Source organism: Dendrobates tinctorius, unplaced genomic scaffold (genome assembly GCF_039654945.1).
Source record: "Dendrobates tinctorius isolate UK_male_01 unplaced genomic scaffold, ASM3965494v1 ptg000047l, whole genome shotgun sequence".
Lineage (NCBI taxonomy): Eukaryota > Metazoa > Chordata > Amphibia > Anura > Dendrobatidae > Dendrobates > Dendrobates tinctorius.
In genome coordinates, this window is record NW_027361715.1 from 13,350,001 (window position 1) to 13,374,124 (window position 24,124).

General features: G+C 35.3%; 21 non-coding genes across 21 annotated transcripts; all 21 read right to left on the reverse strand.

Moving 5' to 3' along the window:
- Positions 1-38: 38 nt before the first annotated feature.
- On the reverse strand, positions 39-120 carry TRNAL-UAG (transfer RNA leucine (anticodon UAG)). Its single transcript has one exon. It is a non-coding gene; the product is annotated as a tRNA-Leu (tRNA).
- Positions 121-2,065: 1,945 nt separating this feature from the next.
- On the reverse strand, positions 2,066-2,147 carry TRNAL-AAG (transfer RNA leucine (anticodon AAG)). Its single transcript has one exon. It is a non-coding gene; the product is annotated as a tRNA-Leu (tRNA).
- Positions 2,148-2,385: 238 nt separating this feature from the next.
- Positions 2,386-2,467, reverse strand: TRNAL-AAG (transfer RNA leucine (anticodon AAG)). The gene has a single exon. It is a non-coding gene; the product is annotated as a tRNA-Leu (tRNA).
- Positions 2,468-3,958: 1,491 nt separating this feature from the next.
- Positions 3,959-4,040, reverse strand: TRNAL-UAG (transfer RNA leucine (anticodon UAG)). Its single transcript has one exon. It is a non-coding gene; the product is annotated as a tRNA-Leu (tRNA).
- A 238-nt stretch (positions 4,041-4,278) lies between these two features.
- Positions 4,279-4,360, reverse strand: TRNAL-AAG (transfer RNA leucine (anticodon AAG)). Its single transcript has one exon. It is a non-coding gene; the product is annotated as a tRNA-Leu (tRNA).
- A 1,493-nt stretch (positions 4,361-5,853) lies between these two features.
- TRNAL-UAG (transfer RNA leucine (anticodon UAG)) lies at positions 5,854-5,935 on the reverse strand. Its single transcript has one exon. It is a non-coding gene; the product is annotated as a tRNA-Leu (tRNA).
- A 238-nt stretch (positions 5,936-6,173) lies between these two features.
- TRNAL-AAG (transfer RNA leucine (anticodon AAG)) lies at positions 6,174-6,255 on the reverse strand. Its single transcript has one exon. It is a non-coding gene; the product is annotated as a tRNA-Leu (tRNA).
- Positions 6,256-7,878: 1,623 nt separating this feature from the next.
- Positions 7,879-7,960, reverse strand: TRNAL-AAG (transfer RNA leucine (anticodon AAG)). Its single transcript has one exon. It is a non-coding gene; the product is annotated as a tRNA-Leu (tRNA).
- Positions 7,961-9,448: 1,488 nt separating this feature from the next.
- On the reverse strand, positions 9,449-9,530 carry TRNAL-AAG (transfer RNA leucine (anticodon AAG)). The gene has a single exon. It is a non-coding gene; the product is annotated as a tRNA-Leu (tRNA).
- A 2,959-nt stretch (positions 9,531-12,489) lies between these two features.
- On the reverse strand, positions 12,490-12,571 carry TRNAL-AAG (transfer RNA leucine (anticodon AAG)). The gene has a single exon. It is a non-coding gene; the product is annotated as a tRNA-Leu (tRNA).
- A 238-nt stretch (positions 12,572-12,809) lies between these two features.
- TRNAL-AAG (transfer RNA leucine (anticodon AAG)) lies at positions 12,810-12,891 on the reverse strand. The gene has a single exon. It is a non-coding gene; the product is annotated as a tRNA-Leu (tRNA).
- Positions 12,892-14,383: 1,492 nt separating this feature from the next.
- TRNAL-UAG (transfer RNA leucine (anticodon UAG)) lies at positions 14,384-14,465 on the reverse strand. The gene has a single exon. It is a non-coding gene; the product is annotated as a tRNA-Leu (tRNA).
- Positions 14,466-14,703: 238 nt separating this feature from the next.
- Positions 14,704-14,785, reverse strand: TRNAL-AAG (transfer RNA leucine (anticodon AAG)). The gene has a single exon. It is a non-coding gene; the product is annotated as a tRNA-Leu (tRNA).
- A 975-nt stretch (positions 14,786-15,760) lies between these two features.
- Positions 15,761-15,842, reverse strand: TRNAL-UAG (transfer RNA leucine (anticodon UAG)). Its single transcript has one exon. It is a non-coding gene; the product is annotated as a tRNA-Leu (tRNA).
- A 1,813-nt stretch (positions 15,843-17,655) lies between these two features.
- On the reverse strand, positions 17,656-17,737 carry TRNAL-UAG (transfer RNA leucine (anticodon UAG)). The gene has a single exon. It is a non-coding gene; the product is annotated as a tRNA-Leu (tRNA).
- A 238-nt stretch (positions 17,738-17,975) lies between these two features.
- Positions 17,976-18,057, reverse strand: TRNAL-AAG (transfer RNA leucine (anticodon AAG)). Its single transcript has one exon. It is a non-coding gene; the product is annotated as a tRNA-Leu (tRNA).
- A 2,127-nt stretch (positions 18,058-20,184) lies between these two features.
- TRNAL-AAG (transfer RNA leucine (anticodon AAG)) lies at positions 20,185-20,266 on the reverse strand. Its single transcript has one exon. It is a non-coding gene; the product is annotated as a tRNA-Leu (tRNA).
- A 1,493-nt stretch (positions 20,267-21,759) lies between these two features.
- TRNAL-UAG (transfer RNA leucine (anticodon UAG)) lies at positions 21,760-21,841 on the reverse strand. Its single transcript has one exon. It is a non-coding gene; the product is annotated as a tRNA-Leu (tRNA).
- A 238-nt stretch (positions 21,842-22,079) lies between these two features.
- Positions 22,080-22,161, reverse strand: TRNAL-AAG (transfer RNA leucine (anticodon AAG)). The gene has a single exon. It is a non-coding gene; the product is annotated as a tRNA-Leu (tRNA).
- Positions 22,162-23,652: 1,491 nt separating this feature from the next.
- Positions 23,653-23,734, reverse strand: TRNAL-UAG (transfer RNA leucine (anticodon UAG)). The gene has a single exon. It is a non-coding gene; the product is annotated as a tRNA-Leu (tRNA).
- A 235-nt stretch (positions 23,735-23,969) lies between these two features.
- On the reverse strand, positions 23,970-24,054 carry TRNAL-AAG (transfer RNA leucine (anticodon AAG)). Its single transcript has one exon. It is a non-coding gene; the product is annotated as a tRNA-Leu (tRNA).
- Between the last annotated feature and the right edge of the window lie 70 nt (positions 24,055-24,124).

Genomic DNA, 24,124 nt, shown 5'->3' on the forward strand with positions numbered 1-24,124 from the left:
AGTAATAAGATGAAAATGTTTTTAAATTCTCATAAAATTGGCAGCAGTGGGATTTGAACCCACGCCTCGAAAGAGACTGGAGCCTAAATCCAGCGCCTTAGACCGCTCGGCCATGCTACCATCATTTACTGTGTGATGTAAGTTCCTTGGAGTAAGTGTAGTACATGTGAATACATTTCAAACTTGATCATGTTGGAATATGGGCAAGTATCTAAATATTTGGAGAAAGCAATGATTCTATCAAATGTTTTTTCTTAAACAGAAAAGCACACACTCATACCAATGTACATAAAAGCATATGTTAATTTGACTGAAAGCAAAGCAATAAGATGAAAATGTTTTTAAATTCTTATAATATTAGCAACAGTGGGATATGAACCCACGCCTCCAAAGAGACTGGAGCCTTTATCCAGCGCCTTAGACTGCTCGGCCATGCTACCATATTTTTTTTCATGTTCAAGCAAGTTTTCTTAGAGTAAGTGAAGTACATTTAACTACATTTAAAATTGTGCATGTGGGAAAATGGGCATGTTTCTAAATATAAGGCCTGCTTCACACATCAGTTTTTTTGGTCAGTCAAAATCCGCTATAATGGCGGATAACGGATCCGTTCCTGTACTGATCACAACGTTTGGCACCGGACCGTTATTTTATCGAATCAGTCAAAGGAAGAATTTTAAAGGAACCGCTGACTGGGGAAGGAGAGAGAGAGAGACTTAATTTGACTGTAAGCAAAGTAATAAGAATAAAATCAAAAGGTTTTCAGAACCTCTTAACACTGGCAGCAGTTGGATTTGAGCCCATGGGGGGGAAAGAGAGAGAGAGAGAAAACAATGGCATATCTTTTTTTTGCAAGATGGCGGATTTTGACTGATGGACACAAACGTATGTGGGAAACAGGCCTTAGGAAAAAGCAATGATTCTATCCACTGTATTTTCCTTAGCAGAAAAGTACACAATCATACAAATACAAAAGTACATTGGAGCACACATTAATTTCACTGTTTGCAATATAAAAGAGTGCGTTCAATAGGTTATGAAAACCTCCTCTTACTAACATCTGTGGGATTTGAACCCACACCTCAGAAGCACACAATTACAACAGACTATATTTCAAACTTGTGCATGTTGGAAAATAGACAAATCTCTAAACACAAAAAAGCGATGATTCTATCAACTGTCTTTTCCTAAACTGAAAAGCACACACTCATACAAATACAAAAGATTAAAGCACATGCTAATTTGACTGTAAGCAAAGTAATAAGAATAAAATCAAAAGGTTTTCAGAACCTCTTAATACTGGCAGCAGTTGGATTTGAACCCATGCCTCATAAGTACACAAGTACATTGGATTATTTTTAAAATTTGTGCAGGTTGAAAAATAAACAAATCTCTAAGCACAAAAAAGCAATGATTCTAACATCTGTCTTTTCCTAAACAGAAAAACACACACTCATACAAATGCAAAAGAAGATTAAAGCACATGTTAATTATTCTTTTAACAAAATCATAGCAATAAGATCAAAATGTTGTCAAAAACTTATAATAGTTGCAGCAGTAGGATTTCAACTTACGCCTCTGAGCTACTTAAAGTAACTGAAGAACATTTGACTATATTTAAATTTCTGTATTTTTGAAGATGAGAAAGTTTCTATGCTCAAGGAAAAAGCAATGATTCTATAAACTGTCTTTTCCTTAAAAGAAAAGCACACGCTTATACAACTACAAAACAAGGTTAAAGCACATGCTAATTTGTGTGTTAGCAAAATCATAAAAATATGTTCAAAAGGTTAAAATACTGGCAGCAGTGGGATTTGAACCGACGCCTCAGACAGCCTTAGCAGACACTCATAACAAAGTACATAAGAGCACATGCTAATTTGGCTGAAAGCAAAGTAATAAGTTGAAAATGTTATTAAATTCTCATAATATTGGCAGCAGTGGGATTTGAACCGACGCCTCAGACAGCCTTAGCACACACTCATAACAAAGTACATAAGAGCACATGCTAATTTGGCTGAAAGCAAAGTAATAAGATGAAAATGTTTTTAAATTCTCATAATATTGGCAGCAGTGGGATTTGAACCCATGCCTCGAAAGAAACTGGAGCCTTAATCCAGCGCCTTAGACCGCTGAGCCATGCTACCATTATTTACTGTGTGACGTAAGTTCCTTGGAGTAAGTGTAGTACATGTGAATACATTTCAAACTTGATCATGTTGGAATATGGGCAAGTATCTAAATATTTGGAGAAAGCAATGATTCTATCAAATGTTTTTTCTTAAACAGAAAAGCACACACTCATACCAAAGCAGATAAAAGCATACGCTAATTTGACTGAAAGCAAAGCAATAAGATGAAAATGTTTTTAAATTCTTATAATATTGGCAGCAGTGGGATTTGAACCCACGCCTCCAAAGAGACTGGAGCCTTAATCCAGCACCTTAGACCGCTCTGCCATGCTACCATATTTTTTTTCATGTTCAAGCAAGTTTTCTTAGAGTAAGTGAAGTACATTTAACTACATTTAAAATTGTGCATGTGTGAAAATGGGCATGTTTCTAAATATAAGGCCTGCTTCACACATCAGTTTTTTTGGTCAGTCAAAATCGGCTATAATGGCGGATAACGGATCCGTTCCTGTACTGACCACAACGTTTGGCACCGGACCGTTATTTTATCGAATCAGTCAAAGGAAGAATTTTAAAGGAACCGCTGACTGGGGAAGGAGAGAGAGAGAGACTTAATTTGACTGTAAGCAAAGTAATAAGAATAAAATCAAAAGGTTTTCAGAACCTCTTAATACTGGCAGCAGTTGGATTTGAGCCCATGGGGGGGAAAGAGAGAGAGAGAGAGAAAACAATGGCATATCTTTTTTTTGCAAGATGGCGAATTTTGACTGATGGACACAAACGGATGTGGGAAACAGGCCTTAGGAAAAAGCAATGATTCTATCCACTGTCTTTTCCTTAGCAGAAAAGTACACAATCATACAAATACAAAAGTACATTGGAGCACACATTAATTTCACTGTTTGCAATATAAAAGAATGCGTTCAATAGGTTATGAAAACCTCCTCTCACTAACATATGTGGGATTTGAACCCACACCTCAGAAGCACACAATTACAACAGACTATATTTCAAACTTGTGCATGTTGGAAAATAGACAAAACTCTAAACACAAAAAAGCGATGATTCTATCAACTGTCTTTTCCTAAACGGAAAAGCACACACTCATACAAATACAAAAGATTAAAGCACATGCTAATTTGACTGTAAGCAAAGTAATAAGAATAAAATCAAAAGGTTTTCAGAACCTCTTAATACTGGCAGCAGTTGGATTTGAACCCATGCCTCATAAGTACACAAGTACATTGGATTATTTATAAAATTTGTGCAGGTTGAAAAATAAACAAATCTCTAAGCACAAAAAAGCAATGATTCTAACATCTGTCTTCCTAAACAGAAAAACACACACTCATACAAATGCAAAAGAAGATTAAAGCACATGTTAATTATTCTTTTAACAAAATCATAGCAATAAGATCAAAATGTTGTCAAAAACTTATAATAGTTGCAGCAGTAGGATTTCAACTTACGCCTCTGAGCTACTTAAAGTAACTGAAGAACATTTGACTATATTTAAATTTCTGTATTTTTGAAGATGAGAAAGTTTCTATGCTCAAGGAAAAACAATGATCCTATAAACTGTCTTTTCCTTAAAAGAAAAGCACACGCTTATACAACTACAAAACAAGGTTAAAGCACATGCTAATTTGTGTGTTAGCAAAATCATAAAAATATGTTCAAGAGGTTAAAATACTGGCAGCAGTGGGATTTGAACCGACACCTCAGACAGCCTTAGCACACACTCATAACAAAGTACATAAGAGCACATGCTAATTTGACTGAAAGCAAAGTAATAAGATGAAAATGTTTTTAAATTCTCATAATATTGGCAGCAGTGGGATTTGAACCCACGCCTCGAAAGAGACTGGAGCCTAAATCCAGTGCCTTAGACCACTCGGCCATGCTACCATTATTTACTGTGTGATGTAAGTTCCTTGGAGTAAGTGTAGTACATGTGAATACATTTCAAACTTGATCATGTTGGAATATGGGCAAGTATCTAAATATTTGGAGAAAGCAATGATTCTATCAAATGTTTTTTCTTAAACAGAAAAGCACACACTCATACCAAAGTACATAAAAGCATATGTTAATTTGACTGAAAGCAAAGCAATAAGATGAAAATGTTTTTAAATTCTTATAACATTGGCAGCAGTGGGATTTGACCCCACGCCTCCAAAGAGACTGGAGCCTTAATCCAGCGCCTTAGACCGCTCGGCCATGCTACCATAATTTCTTTCATGTTCAAGCAAGTTTTCTTAGAGTAAGTGAAGTACATTTAACTACATTTAAAATTGTGCATGTGGGAAAATGGGCATGTTTCTAAATATAAGGCCTGCTTCACACATCAGTTTTTTTGGTCAGTCAAAATCCGCTACAATGGCGGATAACGGATCCGTTCCTGTACTGATCACAACGTTTGGCACCGGACCGTTATTTTATCGAATCAGTCAAAGGAAGAATTTTAAAGGAACCGCTGACTGGGGAAGGAGAGAGAGAGAAAGACTTAATTTGACTGTAAGCAAAGTAATAACAATAAAATCAAAAGGTTTTCAGAACCTCATAATACTGGCAGCAGTTGGATTTGAGCCCATGGGGGAAAGAGAGAGAGAGAAAACAATGGCATATCTTTTTTTTGCAAGATGGCGGATTTTGACTGATGGACACAAACGGATGTGGGAAACAGGCCTTAGGAAAAAGCAATGATTCTATCCACTGTCTTTTCCTTAGCAGAAAAGTACACAATCATACAAATACAAAAGTACATTGGAGCACACATTAATTTCACTGTTTGCAATATAAAAGAGTGCGTTCAATAGGTTATGAAAACCTCCTCTTACTAACATCTGTGGGATTTGAACCCACACCTCAGAAGCACACAATTACAACAGACTATATTTCAAACTTGTGCATGTTGGAAAATAGACAAATCTCTAAACACAAAAAAGCGATGATTCTATCAACTGTCTTTTCCTAAACGGAAAAGCACACACTCATACAAATACAAAAGATTAAAGCACATGCTAATTTGACTGTAAGCAAAGTAATAAGAATAAAATCAAAAGGTTTTCAGAACCTCTTAATACTGGCAGCAGTTGGATTTGAACCCATGCCTCATAAGTACACAAGTACATTGGATTATTTTTAAAATTTGTGCAGGTTGAAAAATAAACAAATCTCTAAGCACAAAAAAGCAATGATTCTAACATTTGTCTTTTCCTAAACAGAAAAACACACACTCATACAAATGCAAAAGAAGATTAAAGCACATGTTAATTATTCTTTTAACAAAATCATAGCAATAAGATCAAAATGTTGTCAAAAACTTATAATAGTTGCAGCAGTAGGATTTCAACTTACGCCTCTGAGCTACTTAAAGTAACTGAAGAACATTTGACTATATTTAAATTTTTTTATTTTTGAAGATGAGAAAGTTTCTATGCTCAAGGAAAAAGCAATGATTCTATAAACTGTCTTTTCCTTAAAAGAAAAGCACACGCTTCTTATACAACTAGAAAACAAGGTTAAAGCACATGCTAATTTGTGTGTTAGCAAAATCATAAAAATATGTTCAAAAGGTTAAAATACTGGCAGCAGTGGGATTTGAACCGACGCCTCAGACAGCCTTTGCACACACTCATAACAAAGTACATAAGAGCACATGCTAATTTGGCTGAAAGCAAAGTAATAAGATGAAAATGTTTTTAAATTCTCATAATATTGGCAGCAGTGGGATTTGAACCCACACCTCAAAAGAGACAGGAGCCTAAATCCAGCGCCTTAGACCGCTCGGCCATGCTACCATTGTTTACTGTTTGACGTAAGTTCCTTGGAGTAAGTGTAGTACATGTGAATACATTTCAAACTTGATCATGTTGGAATATGGGCAAGTATCTAAATATTTGGAGAAAGCAATGATTCTATCAAATTTTTTTTCTTAAACAGAAAAGCACACACTCATACCAAAGTACATAAAAGCATATGTTAATTTGACTGAAAGCAAAGCAATAAGATGAAAATGTTTTTAAATTCTTATAATATTGGCAGCAGTGGGATTTGAACCCACACCTCCAAAGAGACTGGAGCCTTAATCCAGCGCCTTAGACAGCTCAGCCATGCTACCAAATTTTTTTTCATGTTCAAGCAAGTTTTCTTAGAGTAAGTGAAGTACATTTAACTACATTTAAAATTGTGCATGTGGGAAAATGGGCATGTTTCTAAATATAAGGCCTGCTTCACACATCAGTTTTTTTGGTCAGTCAAAATCCGCTATAATGGTGGATAACAGATCCGTTCCTGTACTGATCACAACGTTTGGCACCGGACCGTTATTTTATTGAATCAGTCAAAGGAAGAATTTTAAAGGAACCGCTGACTGGGGAAGGAGAGAGAGAGAGACTTAATTTGACTGTAAGCAAAGTAATAAGAATAAAATCAAAAGGTTTTCAGAACCTCTTAATACTGGCAGCAGTTGGATTTGAGCCCATGGGGGGGAAAGAGAGAGAGAGAAAACAATGGCATATCTTTTTTTTGCAAGATGGCGGATTTTGACGGATGGACACAAACGGATGTGGGAAACAGGCCTTAGGAAAAAACAATGATTCTATCCACTGTCTTTCCCTTAGCAGAAAAGTACACAATCATACAAATACAAAAGTACATTGGAGCACACATTAATTTCACTGTTTGCAATATAAAAGAATGCGTTCAATAGGTTATGAAAACGTCCTCTTACTAACATCTGTGGGATTTGAACCCACACCTCAGAAGCACACAATTACAACAGACTATATTTCAAACTTGTGCATGTTGGAAAATAGACAAATCTCTAAACACAAAAAAGCGATGATTCTATCAACTGTCTTTTCCTAAATGGAAAAGCACACACTCATACTCACACTCAAGATTAAAGCACATGCTAATTTGACTGTAAGCAAAGTAATAAGAATAAAATCAAAAGGTTTTCAGAACCTCTTAATACTGGCAGCAGTTGGATTTGAACCCATGCCTCATAAGTACACAAGTACATTGGATTATTTTTAAAATTTGTGCAGGTTGGAAAATAAACAAATCTCTAAGCACAAAAAAGCAATGATTCTAACATCTGTCTTTTCCTAAACAGAAAAACACACACTCATACAAATGCAAAAGAAGATTAAAGCACATGTTAATTATTCTTTTAACAAAATCATAGCAATAAGATCAAAATGTTGTCAAAAACTTATAATAGTTGCAGCAGTAGGATTTCAACTTACGCCTCTGAGCTACTTAAAGTAACTGAAGAACATTTGACTATATTTAAATTTCTGTATTTTTGAAGATGAGAAAGTTTCTATGCTCAAGGAAAAAGCAATGATTCTATAAACTGTCTTTTCCTTAAAAGAAAAGCACACGCTTATACAACTACAAAACAAGGTTAAAGCACATGCTAATTTGTGTGTTAGCAAAATCATAAAAATATGTTCAAAAGGTTAAAATACTGGCAGCAGTGGGATTTGAACCGACACCTCAGACAGCCTTAGCAGACACTCATAACAAAGTACATAAGAGCACATGCTAATTTGGCTGAAAGCAAAGTAATAAGATGAAAATGTTATTAAATTCTCATAATATTGGCAGCAGTGGGATTTGAACCGACGCCTCAGACAGCCTTAGCACACACTCATAACAAAGTACATAAAAGCATATGTTAATTTGACTGAAAGCAAAGCAATAAGATGAAAATGTTTTTAAATTCTTATAATATTGGCAGCAGTGGGATTTGACCCCACGCCTCCAAAGAGACTGGAGCCTTAATCCAGCGCCTTAGACCGCTCGGCCATGCTACCATAATTTCTTTCATGTTCAAGCAAGTTTTCTTAGAGTAAGTGAAGTACATTTAACTACATTTAAAATTGTGCATGTGGGAAAATGGGCATGTTTCTAAATATAAGGCCTGCTTCACACATCAGTTTTTTTGATCAGTCAAAATCCGCTATAATGGCGGATAACGGATCCGTTCCTGTACTGATCACAACGTTTGGCACCGGACCGTTATTTTATCGAATCAGTCAAAGGAAGAATTTTAAAGGAACCGCTGACTGGGGAAGGAGAGAGAGAGAGACTTAATTTGACTGTAAGCAAAGTAATAAGAATAAAATCAAAAGGTTTTCAGAACCTCTTAATACTGGCAGCAGTTGGATTTGAGCCCATGGGGGGGAAAGAGAGAGAGAGAAAACAATGGTATATCTTTTTTTTGCAAGATGGCGGATTTTGACCGATGGACACAAACGGATGTGGGAAACAGGCCTTAGGAAAAAGCAATGATTCTATCCACTGTCTTTTCCTTAGCAGAAAAGTACACAATCATACAAATACAAAAGTACATTGGAGCACACATTAATTTCACTGTTTGCAATATAAAAGAATGCGTTCAATAGGTTATGAAAACCTCCTCTTACTAACATCTGTGGGATTTGAACCCACACCTCAGAAGCACACAATTACAACAGACTATATTTCAAACTTGTGCATGTTGGAAAATAGACAAATCTCTAAACACAAAAAAGCGATGATTCTATCAACTGTCTTTTCCTAAACGGAAAAGCACACACTCATACAAATACAAAAGATTAAAGCACAAGCTAATTTGACTGTAAGCAAAGTAATAAGAATAAAATCAAAAGGTTTTCAGAACCTCTTAATACTGGCAGCAGTTGGATTTGAACCCATGCCTCATAAGTACACAAGTACATTGGATTATTTTTAAAATTTGTGCAGGTTGAAAAATAAACAAATCTCTAAGCACAAAAAAGCAATGATTCTAACATCTGTCTTTTCCTAAACAGAAAAACAAACACTCATACAAATGCAAAAGAAGATTAAAGCACATGTTAATTATTCTTTTAACAAAATCATAGCAATAAGATCAAAATGTTGTCAAAAACTTATAATAGTTGCAGCAGTAGGATTTCAACTTACGCCTCTGAGCTACTTAAAGTAACTGAAGAACATTTGACTATATTTAAATTTCTGTATTTTTGAAGATGAGAAAGTTTCTATGCTCAAGGAAAAAGCAATGATTCTATAAACTGTCTTTTCCTTAAAAGAAAAGCACAAGCTTATACAACTACAAAACAAGGTTAAAGCACATGCTAATTTGTGTGTTAGCAAAATCATAAAAATATGTTCAAAAGGTTAAAATACTGGCAGCAGTGTGATTGGAACCGATACCTCAGACAGCCTTAACACACTCATAACAAAGTACATAAGAGAACATGCTAATTTGGCTGAAAGCAAAGTAATAAGATGAAAATGTTTTTAAATTCTCATAATATTGGCAGGAGTGGGATTTGAACCCACGCCTCGAAAGAAACTGGAGCCTTAATCCAGCGCCATAGACCGCTCGGCCATGCTCCCATTATTTACAGTGTGACGTAAGTTCCTTGGAGTTAGTGTAGTACATGTGAATATATTTCAAACTTGATCATGTTGGAATATGGGCAAGTATCTAAATATTTGGAGAAAGCAATGATTCTATCAAATGTTTTTTCTTAAACAGAAAAGCACACACTCATTCCAAAGTACATAAAAGCATATGTTAATTTGACTGAAAGTAAAGCAATAAGATGAAAATGTTTTTAAATTCTTATAATATTGGCAGCAGTGGGATTTGACCCCACTCCTCCAAAGAGACTGGAGCCTTAATCCAGCGCCTTAGACCGCTCGGCCATGCTATCATATTTTCGTTCATGTTCAAGCAAGTTTTCTTAGAGTAAGTGAAGTACATTTAACTACATTTAAAATTGTGCATGTGGGAAAATGGGCATGTTTCTAAATATAAGGCCTGCTTCACACATCAGTTTTTTTGGTCAGTCAAAATCCGCTATAATGGCGGATAACGGATCCGTTCCTGTACTAATCACAACGTTTGGCACCGGACCGTTATTTTATCGAATCAGTCAAAGGAAGAATTTTAAAGGAACCGCTGACTGGGGAAGGAGAGAGAGAGACTTAATTTGACTGTAAGCAAAGTAATAAGAATAAAATCAAAAGGTTTTCAGAACCTCTTAATACTGGCAGCAGTTGGATTTAAACCCATGGGGGGGAAAGAGAGAGAGAGAAAACAATGGCATATCTTTTTTTTGCAAGATGGCGGATTTTGACTGATGGACACAAACGGATGTGGGAAACAGGCCTTAGGAAAAAGCAATGATTCTATCCACTGTCTTTTCCTTAGCAGAAAAGTACACAATCATACAAATACAAAAGTACATTGGAGCACACATTAATTTCACTGTTTGCAACATAAAAGAATGCGTTCAATAGGTTATGAAAACCTCCTCTTACTAACATCTGTGGGATTTGAACCCACACCTCAGAAGCACACAATTACAACAGACTATATTTCAAACTTGTGCATGTTGGAAAATAGACAAATCTCTAAACACAAAAAAGCGATGATTCTATCAACTGTCTTTTCCTAAACGGAAAAGCACACACTCATACAAATGCAAAAGATTAAAGCACATGCTAATTTGACTGTAAGCAAAGTAATAAGAATAAAATCAAAAGGTTTTCAGAACCTCTTAATACTGGCAGCAGTTGGATTTGAACCCATGCCTCATAAGTACACAAGTACATTGGATTATTTTTAAAATTTGTGCAGGTTGAAAAATAAACAAATCTCTAAGCACAAAAAAGCAATGATTCTAACATCTGTCTTTTCCTAAACAGAAAAACACACACTCATACAAATGCAAAAGAAGATTAAAGCACATGTTAATTATTCTTTTAACAAAATCATAGCAATAAGATCAAAATGTTGTCAAAAACTTATAATAGTTGCAGCAGTAGGATTTCAACTTACGCCTCTGAGCTACTTAAAGTAACTGAAGAACATTTGACTATATTTAAATTTCTGTATTTTTGAAGATGAGAAAGTTTCTATGCTCAAGGAAAAAGCAATGATTCTATAAACTGTCTTTTCCTTAAAAGAAAAGCACACGCTTATACAACTACAAAACAAGGTCAAAGCACATGCTAATTTGTGTGTTAGCAAAATCATAAAAATATGTTCAAAAGGTTAAAATACTGGCAGCAGTGGGATTTGAACCGACGCCTCAGACAGCCTTAGCACACACTCATAACAAAGTACATAAGAGAACATGCTAATTTGGCTGAAAGCAAAGTAATAAGATGAAAATGTTTTTAAATTCTCATAATATTGGCAGCAGTGGGATTTGAACCCATGGGGGGGAAAGAGAGAGAGAGAAAACAATGGCATATCTTTTTTTTGCAAGATGGCGGATTTTGACTGATGGACACAAACGGATGTGGGAAACAGGCCTTAGGAAAAAGCAATGATTCTATCCACTGTCTTTTCCTTAGCAGAAAAGTACACAATCATACAAATACAAAAGTACATTGGAGCACACATTAATTTCACTGTTTGCAATATAAAAGAATGCGCTCAATAGGTTATGAAAACCTCCTCTTACTAACATCTGTGGGATTTGAACCCACACCTCAGAAGCACACAATTACAACAGACTATATTTCAAACTTGTGCATGTTGGAAAATAGACAAATCTCTAAACACAAAAAAGCGATGATTCTATCAACTGTCTTTTCCTAAACGGAAAAGCACACACTCATACAAATACAAAAGATTAAAGCACATGCTAATTTGACTGTAAGCAAAGTAATAAGAATAAAATCAAAAGGTTTTCAGAACCTCTTAATACTGGCAGCAGTTGGATTTGAACCCATGCCTCATAAGTACACAAGTACATTGGATTATTTTTAAAATTTGTGCAGGTTGAAAAATAAACAAATCTCTAAGCACAAAAAAGCAATGATTCTAACATCTGTCTTTTCCTAAACAGAAAAACACACACTCATACAAATGCAAAAGAAGATTAAAGCACATGTTAATTATTCTTTTAACAAAATCATAGCAATAAGATCAAAATGTTGTCAAAAACTTATAATAGTTGCAGCAGTAGGATTTCAACTTACGCCTCTGAGCTACTTAAAGTAACTGAAGAACATTTGACTATATTTAAATTTCTGTATTTTTGAAGATGAGAAAGTTTCTATGCTCAAGGAAAAAGCAATGATTCTATAAACTGTCTTTTCCTTAAAAGAAAAGCACACGCTTATACAACTACAAAACAAGGTCAAAGCACATGCTAATTTGTGTGTTAGCAAAATCATAAAAATATGTTCAAAAGGTTAAAATACTGGCAGCAGTGGGATTTGAACCGACGCCTCAGACAGCCTTAGCACACACTCATAACAAAGTACATAAGAGAACATGCTAATTTGGCTGAAAGCAAAGTAATAAGATGAAAATGTTTTTAAATTCTCATAATATTGGCAGCAGTGGGATTTGAACCCATGTCTCGAAAGAAACTGGAGCCTTAATCCAGCGCCTTAGACCGCTGAGCCATGCTACCATTATTTACTGTGTGACGTAAGTTCCTTGGAGTAAGTGTAGTACATGTGAATACATTTCAAACTTGATCATGTTGGAATATGGGCAAGTATTTAAATATTTGGAGAAAGCAATGATTCTATCAAATGTTTTTTCTTAAACAGAAAAGCACACACTCATACCAAAGCAGATAAAAGCATACGCTAATTTGACTGAAAGCAAAGCAATAAGATGAAAATGTTTTTAAATTCTTATAATATTGGCAGCAGTGGGATTTGAACCCACGCCTCCAAAGAGACTGGAGCCTTAATCCAGCGCCTTAGACCGCTCTGCCATGCTACCATATTTTTTTTCATGTTCAAGCAAGTTTTCTTAGAGTAAGTGAAGTACATTTAACTACATTTAAAATTGTGCATGTGTGAAAATGGGCATGTTTCTAAATATAAGGCCTGCTTCACACATCAGTTTTTTTGGTCAGTCAAAATCGGCTATAATGGCGGATAACGGATCCGTTCCTGTACTGACCACAACGTTTGGCACCGGACCGTTATTTCATCGAATCAGTCAAAGGAAGAATTTTAAAGGAACCGCTGACTGGGGAAGGAGAGAGAGAGAGACTTAATTTGACTGTAAGCAAAGTAATAAGAATAAAATCAAAAGGTTTTCAGAACCTCTTAATACTGGCAGCAGTTGGATTTGAGCCCATGGGGGGGAAAGAGAGAGAGAGAGAGAAAACAATGGCATATCTTTTTTTTGCAAGATGGCGAATTTTGACTGATGGACACAAACGGATGTGGGAAACAGGCCTTAGGAAAAAGCAATGATTCTATCCACTGTCTTTTCCTTAGCAGAAAAGTACACAATCATACAAATACAAAAGTACATTGGAGCACACATTAATTTCACTGTTTGCAATATAAAAGAATGCGTTCAATAGGTTATGAAAACCTCCTCTCACTAACATATGTGGGATTTGAACCCACACCTCAGAAGCACACAATTACAAAAGACTATATTTCAAACTTGTGCATGTTGGAAAATAGACAAATCTCTAAACACAAAAAAGCGATGATTCTATCAACTGTCTTTTCCTAAACGGAAAAGCACACACTCATACAAATACAAAAGATTAAAGCACATGCTAATTTGACTGTAAGCAAAGTAATAAGAATAAAATCAAAAGGTTTTCAGAACCTCTTAATACTGGCAGCAGTTGGATTTGAACCCATGCCTCATAAGTACACAAGTACATTGGATTATTTATAAAATTTGTGCAGGTTGAAAAATAAACAAATCTCTAAGCACAAAAAAGCAATGATTCTAACATCTGTCTTCCTAAACAGAAAAACACACACTCATACAAATGCAAAAGAAGATTAAAGCACATGTTAATTATTCTTTTAACAAAATCATAGCAATAAGATCAAAATGTTGTCAAAAACTTATAATAGTTGCAGCAGTAGGATTTCAACTTACGCCTCTGAGCTACTTAAAGTAACTGAAGAACATTTGACTATATTTAAATTTCTGTATTTTTGAAGATGAGAAAGTTTATATGCTCAAGGAAAAAGCAATGATCCTATAAACTGTCTTTTCCTTAAAAGAAAAGCACACGCTTATACAACTACAAAACAAGGTTAAAGCACATGCTAATTTGTGTGTTAGCAAAATCATAAAAATATGTTCAAGAGGTTAAAATACTGGCAGCAGTGGGATTTGAACCGACACCTCAGACAGCCTTAGCACACACTCATAACAAAGTACATAAGAGCACATGCTAATTTGACTGAAAGCAAAGTAATAAGATGAAAATGTTTTTAAATTCTCATAATATTGGCAGCAGTGGGATTTGAACCCACGCCTCGAAAGAGACTGGAGTCTAAATCCAGCGCCTTAGACCACTCGGCCATGCTACTATTATTTACTGTGTAATGTAAGTTCCTTGGAGTAAGTGTAGTACATGTGAATACATTTCAAACTTGATTATGTTGGAATATGGGCAAGTATCTAAATATTTGGAGAAAGCAATGATTCTATCAAATGTTTTTTCTTAAACAGAAAAGCACACACTCATACCAAAGTACATAAAAGCATATGCTAATTTGACTGATAGCAAAGCAATAAGATGAAAATGTTTTTAAATTCTTATAATATTGGCAGCAGTGGGATTTGAACCCACCCCTCCAAAGACACTGGAGCCTTAACCCAGCGCCTTAGACCGCTCGGCTATGCTACCACATTTGTTTTCATGTTCAAGCAAGTTTTCTTAGAGTAAGTGAAGTACATTTAACTACATTTAAAATTGTGCATGTGGGAAAATGGGCATGTTTCTAAATATAAGGCCTGCTTCACACATCAGTTTTTTTGGTCAGTCAAAATCCGCTACAATGGCGGATAACGGATCCGTTCCTGTACTGATCACAACGTTTGGCACCGGACCGTTATTTTATCGAATCAGTCAAAGGAAGAATTTTAAAGGAACCGCTGACTGGGGAAGGAGAGAGAGAGAGAGAGACTTAATTTGACTGTAAGCAAAGTAATAAGAATAAAATCAAAAGGTTTTCAGAACCTCTTAATACTGGCAGCAGTTGGATTTGAACCCATGCCTCATAAGTACACAAGTACATTGGATTATTTATAAAATTTGTGCAGGTTGAAAAATAAACAAATCTCTAAGCACAAAAAAGCAATGATTCTAACATCTGTCTTTTCCTAAACAGAAAAACACACACTCATACAAATGCAAAAGAAGATTAAAGCACATGTTAATTATTCTTTTAACAAAATCATAGCAATAAGATCAAAATGTTGTCAAAAACTTATAATAGTTGCAGCAGTAGGATTTCAACTTACGCCTCTGAGCTACTTAAAGTAACTGAAGAACATTTGACTATATTTAAATTTCTGTATTTTTGAAGATGAGAAAGTTTCTATGCTCAAGGAAAAAGCAATGATCCTATAAACTGTCTTTTCCTTAAAAGAAAAGCACACGCTTATACAACTACAAAACAAGGTTAAAGCACATGCTAATTTGTGTGTTAGCAAAATCATAAAAATATGTTCAAGAGGTTAAAATACTGGCAGCAGTGGGATTTGAACCGACACCTCAGACAGCCTTAGCACACACTCATAACAAAGTACATAAGAGGACATGCTAATTTGACTGAAAGCAAAATAATAAGATGAAAATGTTTTTAAATTCTCATAATATTGGCAGCAGTGGGATTTGAACCCACGCCTCGAAAGAGACTGGAGCCTAAATCCAGTGCCTTAGACCACTCGGCCATGCTACCATTATTTACTGTGTGATGTAAGTTCCTTGGAGTAAGTGTAGTACATGTGAATACATTTCAAACTTGATGATGTTGGAATATGGGCAAGTATCTAAATATTTGGAGAAAGCAATGATTCTATCAAATGTTTTTTCTTAAACAGAAAAGCACACACTCATACCAAAGTACATAAAAGCATATGCTAATTTGACTGATAGCAAAGCAATAAGATGAAAATGTTTTTAAATTCTTATAATATTGGCAGCAGTGGGATTTGACCCCACTCCTCCAAAGAGACTGGAGCCTTAATCCAGCGCCTTAGACCGCTCGGCCATGGTACCATATTTTCGTTCATGTTCAAGCAAGTTTTCTTAGAGTAAGTGAAGTACATTTAACTACATTTAAAATTGTGCATGTGGGAAAATGGGCATGTTTCTAAATATAAGGCCTGCTTCACACATCAGTTTTTTTGGTCAGTCAAAATCCGCTATAATGGCGGATAACGGATCCGTTCCTGTACTGATCACAACGTTTGGCACCGGATCGTTATTTTATCGAATCAGTCAAAGGAAGAATTTTAAAGGAACCGCTGACTGGGGAAGGAGAGAGAGAGACTTAATTTGACTGTAAGCAAAGTAATAACAATAAAATCAAAAGGTTTTCAGAACCTCATAATACTGGCAGCAGTTGGATTTGAGCCCATGGGGGAAAGAGAGAGAGAGAGAGAAAACAATGGCATATCTTTTTTTTGCAAGATGGCGGATTTTGACTGATGGACACAAACGGATGTGGGAAACAGGCCTTAGGAAAAAGCAATGATTCTATCCACTGTCTTTTCCTTAGCAGAAAAGTACACAATCATACAAATACAAAAGTACATTGGAGCACACATTAATTTCACTGTTTGCAATATAAAAGAGTGCGTTCAATAGGTTATGAAAACCTCCTCTTACTAACATCTGTGGGATTTGAACCCACACCTCAGAAGCACACAATTACAACAGACTATATTTCAAACTTGTGCATGTTGGAAAATAGACAAATCTCTAAACACAAAAAAGCGATGATTCTATCAACTGTCTTTTCCTAAACGGAAAAGCACACACTCATACAAATACAAAAGATTAAAGCACATGCTAATTTGACTGTAAGCAAAGTAATAAGAATAAAATCAAAAGGTTTTCAGAACCTCTTAATACTGGCAGCAGTTGGATTTGAACCCATGCCTCATAAGTACACAAGTACATTGGATTATTTTTAAAATTTGTGCAGGTTGAAAAATAAACAAATCTCTAAGCACAAAAAAGCAATGATTCTAACATCTGTCTTTTCCTAAACAGAAAAACACACACTCATACAAATGCAAAAGAAGATTAAAGCACATGTTAATTATTCTTTTAACAAAATCATAGCAATAAGATCAAAATGTTGTCAAAAACTTATAATAGTTGCAGCAGTAGGATTTCAACTTACGCCTCTGAGCTACTTAAAGTAACTGAAGAACATTTGACTATATTTAAATTTTTTTATTTTTGAAGATGAGAAAGTTTCTATGCTCAAGGAAAAAGCAATGATTCTATAAACTGTCTTTTCCTTAAAAGAAAAGCACACGCTTCTTATACAACTACAAAACAAGGTTAAAGCACATGCTAATTTGTGTGTTAGCAAAATCATAAAAATATGTTCAAAAGGTTAAAATACTGGCAGCAGTGGGATTTGAACCGACGCCTCAGACAGCCTTAGCACACACTCATAACAAAGTACATAAGAGCACATGCTTATTTGGCTGAAAGCAAAGTAATAAGATGAAAATGTTTTTAAATTCTCATAATATTGGCAGCAGTGGGATTTGAACCCACACCTCAAAAGAGACAGGAGCCTAAATCCAGCGCCTTAGACCGCTCGGCCATGCTACCATTGTTTTCTGTTTGACGTAAGTTCCTTGGAGTAAGTGTAGTACATGTGAATACATTTCAAACTTGATCATGTTGGAATATGGGCAAGTATCTAAATATTTGGAGAAAGCAATGATTCTATCAAATTTTTTTTCTTAAACAGAAAAGCACACACTCATACCAAAGTACATAAAAGCATATGTTAATTTGACTGAAAGCAAAGCAATAAGATGAAAATGTTTTTAAATTCTCATAATATTGGCAGGAGTGGGATTTGAACCCACGCCTCGAAAGAAACTGGAGCCTTAATCCAGCGCCATAGACCGCTCGGCCATGCTCCCATTATTTACAGTGTGACGTAAGTTCCTTGGAGTTAGTGTAGTACATGTGAATACATTTCAAACTTGATAATGTTGGAATATGGGCAAGTATCTAAATATTTGGAGAAAGCAATGATTCTATCAAATGTTTTTTCTTAAACAGAAAAGCACACACTCATTCCAAAGTACATAAAAGCATATGTTAATTTGACTGAAAGTAAAGCAATAAGATGAAAATGTTTTTAAATTCTTATAATATTGGCAGCAGTGGGATTTGACCCCACTCCTCCAAAGAGACTGGAGCCTTAATCCTGCGCCTTAGACCGCTCGGCCATGCTACCATATTTTCGTTCATGTTCAAGCAAGTTTTCTTAGAGTAAGTGAAGTACATTTAACTACATTTAAAATTGTGCATGTGGGAAAATGGGCATGTTTCTAAATATAAGGCCTGCTTCACACATCAGTTTTTTTGGTCAGTCAAAATCCGCTATAATGGCGGATAACGGATCCGTTCCTGTACTAATCACAACGTTTGGCACCGGACCGTTATTTTATTGAATCAGTCAAAGGAAGAATTTTAAAGGAACCGCTGACTGGGGAAGGAGAGAGAGAGACTTAATTTGACTGTAAGCAAAGTAATAAGAATAAAATCAAAAGGTTTTCAGAACCTCTTAATACTGGCAGCAGTTGGATTTAAACCCATGGGGGGAAAGAGAGAGAGAGAAAACAATGGCATATCTTTTTTTTGCAAGATGGCGGATTTTGACTGATGGACACAAACGGATGTGGGAAACAGGCCTTAGGAAAAAGCAATGATTCTATCCACTGTCTTTTCCTTAGCAGAAAAGTACACAATCATACAAATACAAAAGTACATTGGAGCACACATTAATTTCACTGTTTGCAATATAAAAGAATGCGTTCAATAGGTTATGAAAACCTCCTCTTACTAACATCTGTGGGATTTGAACCCACACCTCAGAAGCACACAATTACAACAGACTATATTTCAAACTTGTGCATGTTGGAAAATAGACAAATCTCTAAACACAAAAAAGCGATGATTCTATCAACTGTCTTTTCCTAAACGGAAAAGCACACACTCATACAAATACAAAAGATTAAAGCACATGCTAATTTGACTGTAAGCAAAGTAATAAGAATAAAATCAAAAGGTTTTCAGAACCTCTTAATACTGGCAGCAGTTGGATTTGAACCCATGCCTCATAAGTACACAAGTACATTGGATTATTTTTAAAATTTGTGCAGGTTGAAAAATAAACAAATCTCTAAGCACAAAAAAGCAATGATTCTAACATCTGTCTTTTCCTAAACAGAAAAACACACACTCATACAAATGCAAAAGAAGATTAAAGCACATGTTAATTATTCTTTTAACAAAATCATAGCAATAAGATCAAAATGTTGTCAAAAACTTATAATAGTTGCAGCAGTAGGATTTCAACTTACGCCTCTGAGCTACTTAAAGTAACTGAAGAACATTTGACTATATTTAAATTTCTGTATTTTTGAAGATGAGAAAGTTTCTATGCTCAAGGAAAAAGCAATGATTCTATAAACTGTCTTTTCCTTAAAAGAAAAGCACACGCTTATACAACTACAAAACAAGGTCAAAGCACATGCTAATTTGTGTGTTAGCAAAATCATAAAAATATGTTCAAAAGGTTAAAATACTGGCAGCAGTGGGATTTGAACCGACGCCTCAGACAGCCTTAGCACACACTCATAACAAAGTACATAAGAGAACATGCTAATTTGGCTGAAAGCAAAGTAATAAGATGAAAATGTTTTTAAATTCTCATAATATTGGCAGCAGTGGGATTTGAACCCATGCCTCGAAAGAAACTGGAGCCTTAATCCAGCGCCTTAGACCGCTGAGCAATGCTACCATTATTTACTGTGTGCCGTAAGTTCCTTGGAGTAAGTGTAGTACATGTGAATACATTTCAAACTTGATCATGTTGGAATATGGGCAAGTATCTAAATATTTGGAGAAAGCAATGATTCTATCAAATGTTTTTTCTTAAACAGAAAAGCACACACTCATACCAAAGCAGATAAAAGCATACGCTAATTTGACTGAAAGCAAAGCAATAAGATGAAAATGTTTTTAAATTCTTATAATATTGGCAGCAGTGGGATATGAACCCACGCCTCCAAACAGACTGGAGCCTTAATCCAGCGCCTTAGACCGCTCGGCCATGCTACCATATTGAATTTCATGTTCAAGCAAGTTTTCTTAGAGTAAGTGAAGTACATTTAACTACATTTAAAATTGTGCATGTGGGAAAATGGGCATGTTTCTAAATATAAGGCCTGCTTCACACATCAGTTTTTTTGGTCAGTCAAAATCCGCTATAATGGCGGATAACGGATCGGTTCCTGTACTGATCACAACGTTTGGCACCGGATCGTTATTTTATCGAATCAGTCAAAGGAAGAATTTTAAAGGAACCGCTGACTGGGGAAGGAGAGAGAGAGACTTAATTTGACTGTAAGCAAAGTAATAACAATAAAATCATAAGGTTTTCAGAACCTCATAATACTGGCAGCAGTTGGATTTGAGCCCATGGGGGAAAGAGAGAGAGAGAGAGAAAACAATGGCATATCTTTTTTTTGCAAGATGGCGGATTTTGACTGATGGACACAAACGGATGTGGGAAACAGGCCTTAGGAAAAAGCAATGATTCTATCCACTGTCTTTTCCTTAGCAGAAAAGTACACAATCATACAAATACAAAAGTACATTGGAGCACACATTAATTTCACTGTTTGCAATATAAAAGAGTGCGTTCAATAGGTTATGAAAACCTCCTCTTACTAACATCTGTGGGATTTGAACCCACACCTCAGAAGCACACAATTACAACAGACTATATTTCAAACTTGTGCATGTTGGAAAATAGACAAATCTCTAAACACAAAAAAGCGATGATTCTATCAACTGTCTTTTCCTAAACGGAAAAGCACACACTCATACAAATACAAAAGATTAAAGCACATGCTAATTTGACTGTAAGCAAAGTAATAAGAATAAAATCAAAAGGTTTTCAGAACCTCTTAATACTGGCAGCAGTTGGATTTGAACCCATGCCTCATAAGTACACAAGTACATTGGATTATTTTTAAAATTTGTGCAGGTTGAAAAATAAACAAATCTCTAAGCACAAAAAAGCAATGATTCTAACATCTGTCTTTTCCTAAACAGAAAAACACACACTCATACAAATGCAAAAGAAGATTAAAGCACATGTTAATTATTCTTTTAACAAAATCATAGCAATAAGATCAAAATGTTGTCAAAAACTTATAATAGTTGCAGCAGTAGGATTTCAACTTACGCCTCTGAGCTACTTAAAGTAACTGAAGAACATTTGACTATATTTAAATTTTTTTATTTTTGAAGATGAGAAAGTTTCTATGCTCAAGGAAAAAGCAATGATTCTATAAACTGTCTTTTCCTTAAAAGAAAAGCACACGCTTCTTATACAACTACAAAACAAGGTTAAAGCACATGCTAATTTGTGTGTTAGCAAAATCATAAAAATATGTTCAAAAGGTTAAAATACTGGCAGCAGTGGGATTTGAACCGACGCCTCAGACAGCCTTAGCACACACTCATAACAAAGTACATAAGAGCACATGCTTATTTGGCTGAAAGCAAAGTACTAAGATGAAAATGTTTTTAAATTCTCATAATATTGGCAGCAGTGGGATTTGAACCCACACCTCAAAAGAGACAGGAGCCTAAATCCAGCGCCTTAGACCGCTCGGCCATGCTACCATTGTTTTCTGTTTGACGTAAGTTCCTTGGAGTAAGTGTAGTACATGTGAATACATTTCAAACTTGATCATGTTGGAATATGGGCAAGTATCTAAATATTTGGAGAAAGCAATGATTCTATCAAATTTTTTTTCTTAAACAGAAAAGCACACACTCATACCAAAGTACATAAAAGCATATGTTAATTTGACTGAAAGCAAAGCAATAAGATGAAAATGTTTTTAAATTCTTATAATATTGGCAGCAGTGGGATTTGAACCCACACCTCCAAAGAGACTGGAGCCTTAATCCAGCGCCTTAGACCGCTCAGCCATGCTACCAAATTTTTTTTCATGTTCAAGCAAGTTTTCTTAGAGTAAGTGAAGTACATTTAACTACATTTAAAATTGTGCATGTGGGAAAATGGGCATGTTTCTAAATATAAGGCCTGCTTCACACATCAGTTTTTTTGGTCAGTCAAAATCCGCTATAATGGTGGATAACGGATCCGTTCCTGTACTGATCACAACGTTTGGCACCGGACCGTTATTTTATCGAATCAGTCAAAGGAAGAATTTTAAAGGAACCGCTGACTGGGGAAGGAGAGAGAGAGAGACTTAATTTGACTGTAAGCAAAGTAATAAGAATAAAATCAAAAGGTTTTCAGAACCTCTTAATACTGGCAGCAGTTGGATTTGAGCCCATGGGGGGGAAAGAGAGAGAGAGAAAACAATGGCATATCTTTTTTTTGCAAGATGGCGGATTTTGACGGATGGACACAAACGGATGTGGGAAACAGGCCTTAGGAAAAAACAATGATTCTATCCACTGTCTTTCCCTTAGCAGAAAAGTACACAATCATACAAATACAAAAGTACATTGGAGCACACATTAATTTCACTGTTTGCAATATAAAAGAATGCGTTCAATAGGTTATGAAAACCTCCTCTTACTAACATCTGTGGGATTTGAACCCACACCTCAGAAGCACACAATTACAACAGACTATATTTCAAACTTGTGCATGATGGAAAATAGACAAATCTCTAATCACAAAAAAGCGATGATTCTATCAACTGTCTTTTCCTAAATGGAAAAGCACACACTCATACTCACACTCAAGATTAAAGCACATGCTAATTTGACTGTAAGCAAAGTAATAAGAATAAAATCAAAAGGTTTTCAGAACCTCTTAATACTGGCAGCAGTTGGATTTGAACCCATGCCTCATAAGTACACAAGTACATTGGATTATTTTTAAAATTTGTGCAGGTTGAAAAATAAACAAATCTCTAAGCACAAAAAAGCAATGATTCTAACATCTGTCTTTTCCTAAACAGAAAAACACACACTCATACAAATGCAAAAGAAGATTAAAGCACATGTTAATTATTCTTTTAACAAAATCATAGCAATAAGATCAAAATGTTGTCAAAAACTTATAATAGTTGCAGCAGTAGGATTTCAACTTACGCCTCTGAGCTACTTAAAGTAACTGAAGAACATTTGACTATATTTAAATTTCTGTATTTTTGAAGATGAGAAAGTTTCTATGCTCAAGGAAAAAGCAATGATTCTATAAACTGTCTTTTCCTTAAAAGAAAAGCACACGCTTCTTATACAACTACAAAACAAGGTTAAAGCACATGCTAATTTGTGTGTTAGCAAAATCATAAAAATATGTTCAAAAGGTTAAAATACTGGCAGCAGTGTGATTGGAACCGATACCTCAGACAGCATTAACACACTCATAACAAAGTACATAAGAGCACATGCTAATTTGGCTGAAAGCAAAGTAATAAGATGAAAATGTTTTTAAATTCTCATAATATTGGCAGCAGTGGGATTTGAACCCACGCCTCGAAAGAGACTGGAGCCTAAATCCAGCGCCTTAGACCGCTCGGCCATGCTACCATTATTTACTGTGTGATGTAAGTTCCTTGGAGTAAGTGTAGTACATGTGAATACATTTCAAACTTGATCATGTTGGAATATGGGCAAGTATCTAAATATTTGGAGAAAGCAATGATTCTATCAAATGTTTTTTCTTAAACAGAAAAGCACACACTCATACCAAAGTACATAAAAGCATATGCTAATTTGACTGAAAGCAAAGCAATAAGATGAAAATGTTTTTAAATTCTTATAATGTTGGCAGCAGTGGGATTTGAACCCACGCCTCCAAAGAGACTGGAGCCTTAATCCAGCGCCTTAGACCACTCGGCCATGCTAACATATTTTTTTTCATGTTCAAGCAAGTTTTCTTAGAGTAAGTGAAGTACATTTAACTACATTTAAAATTGT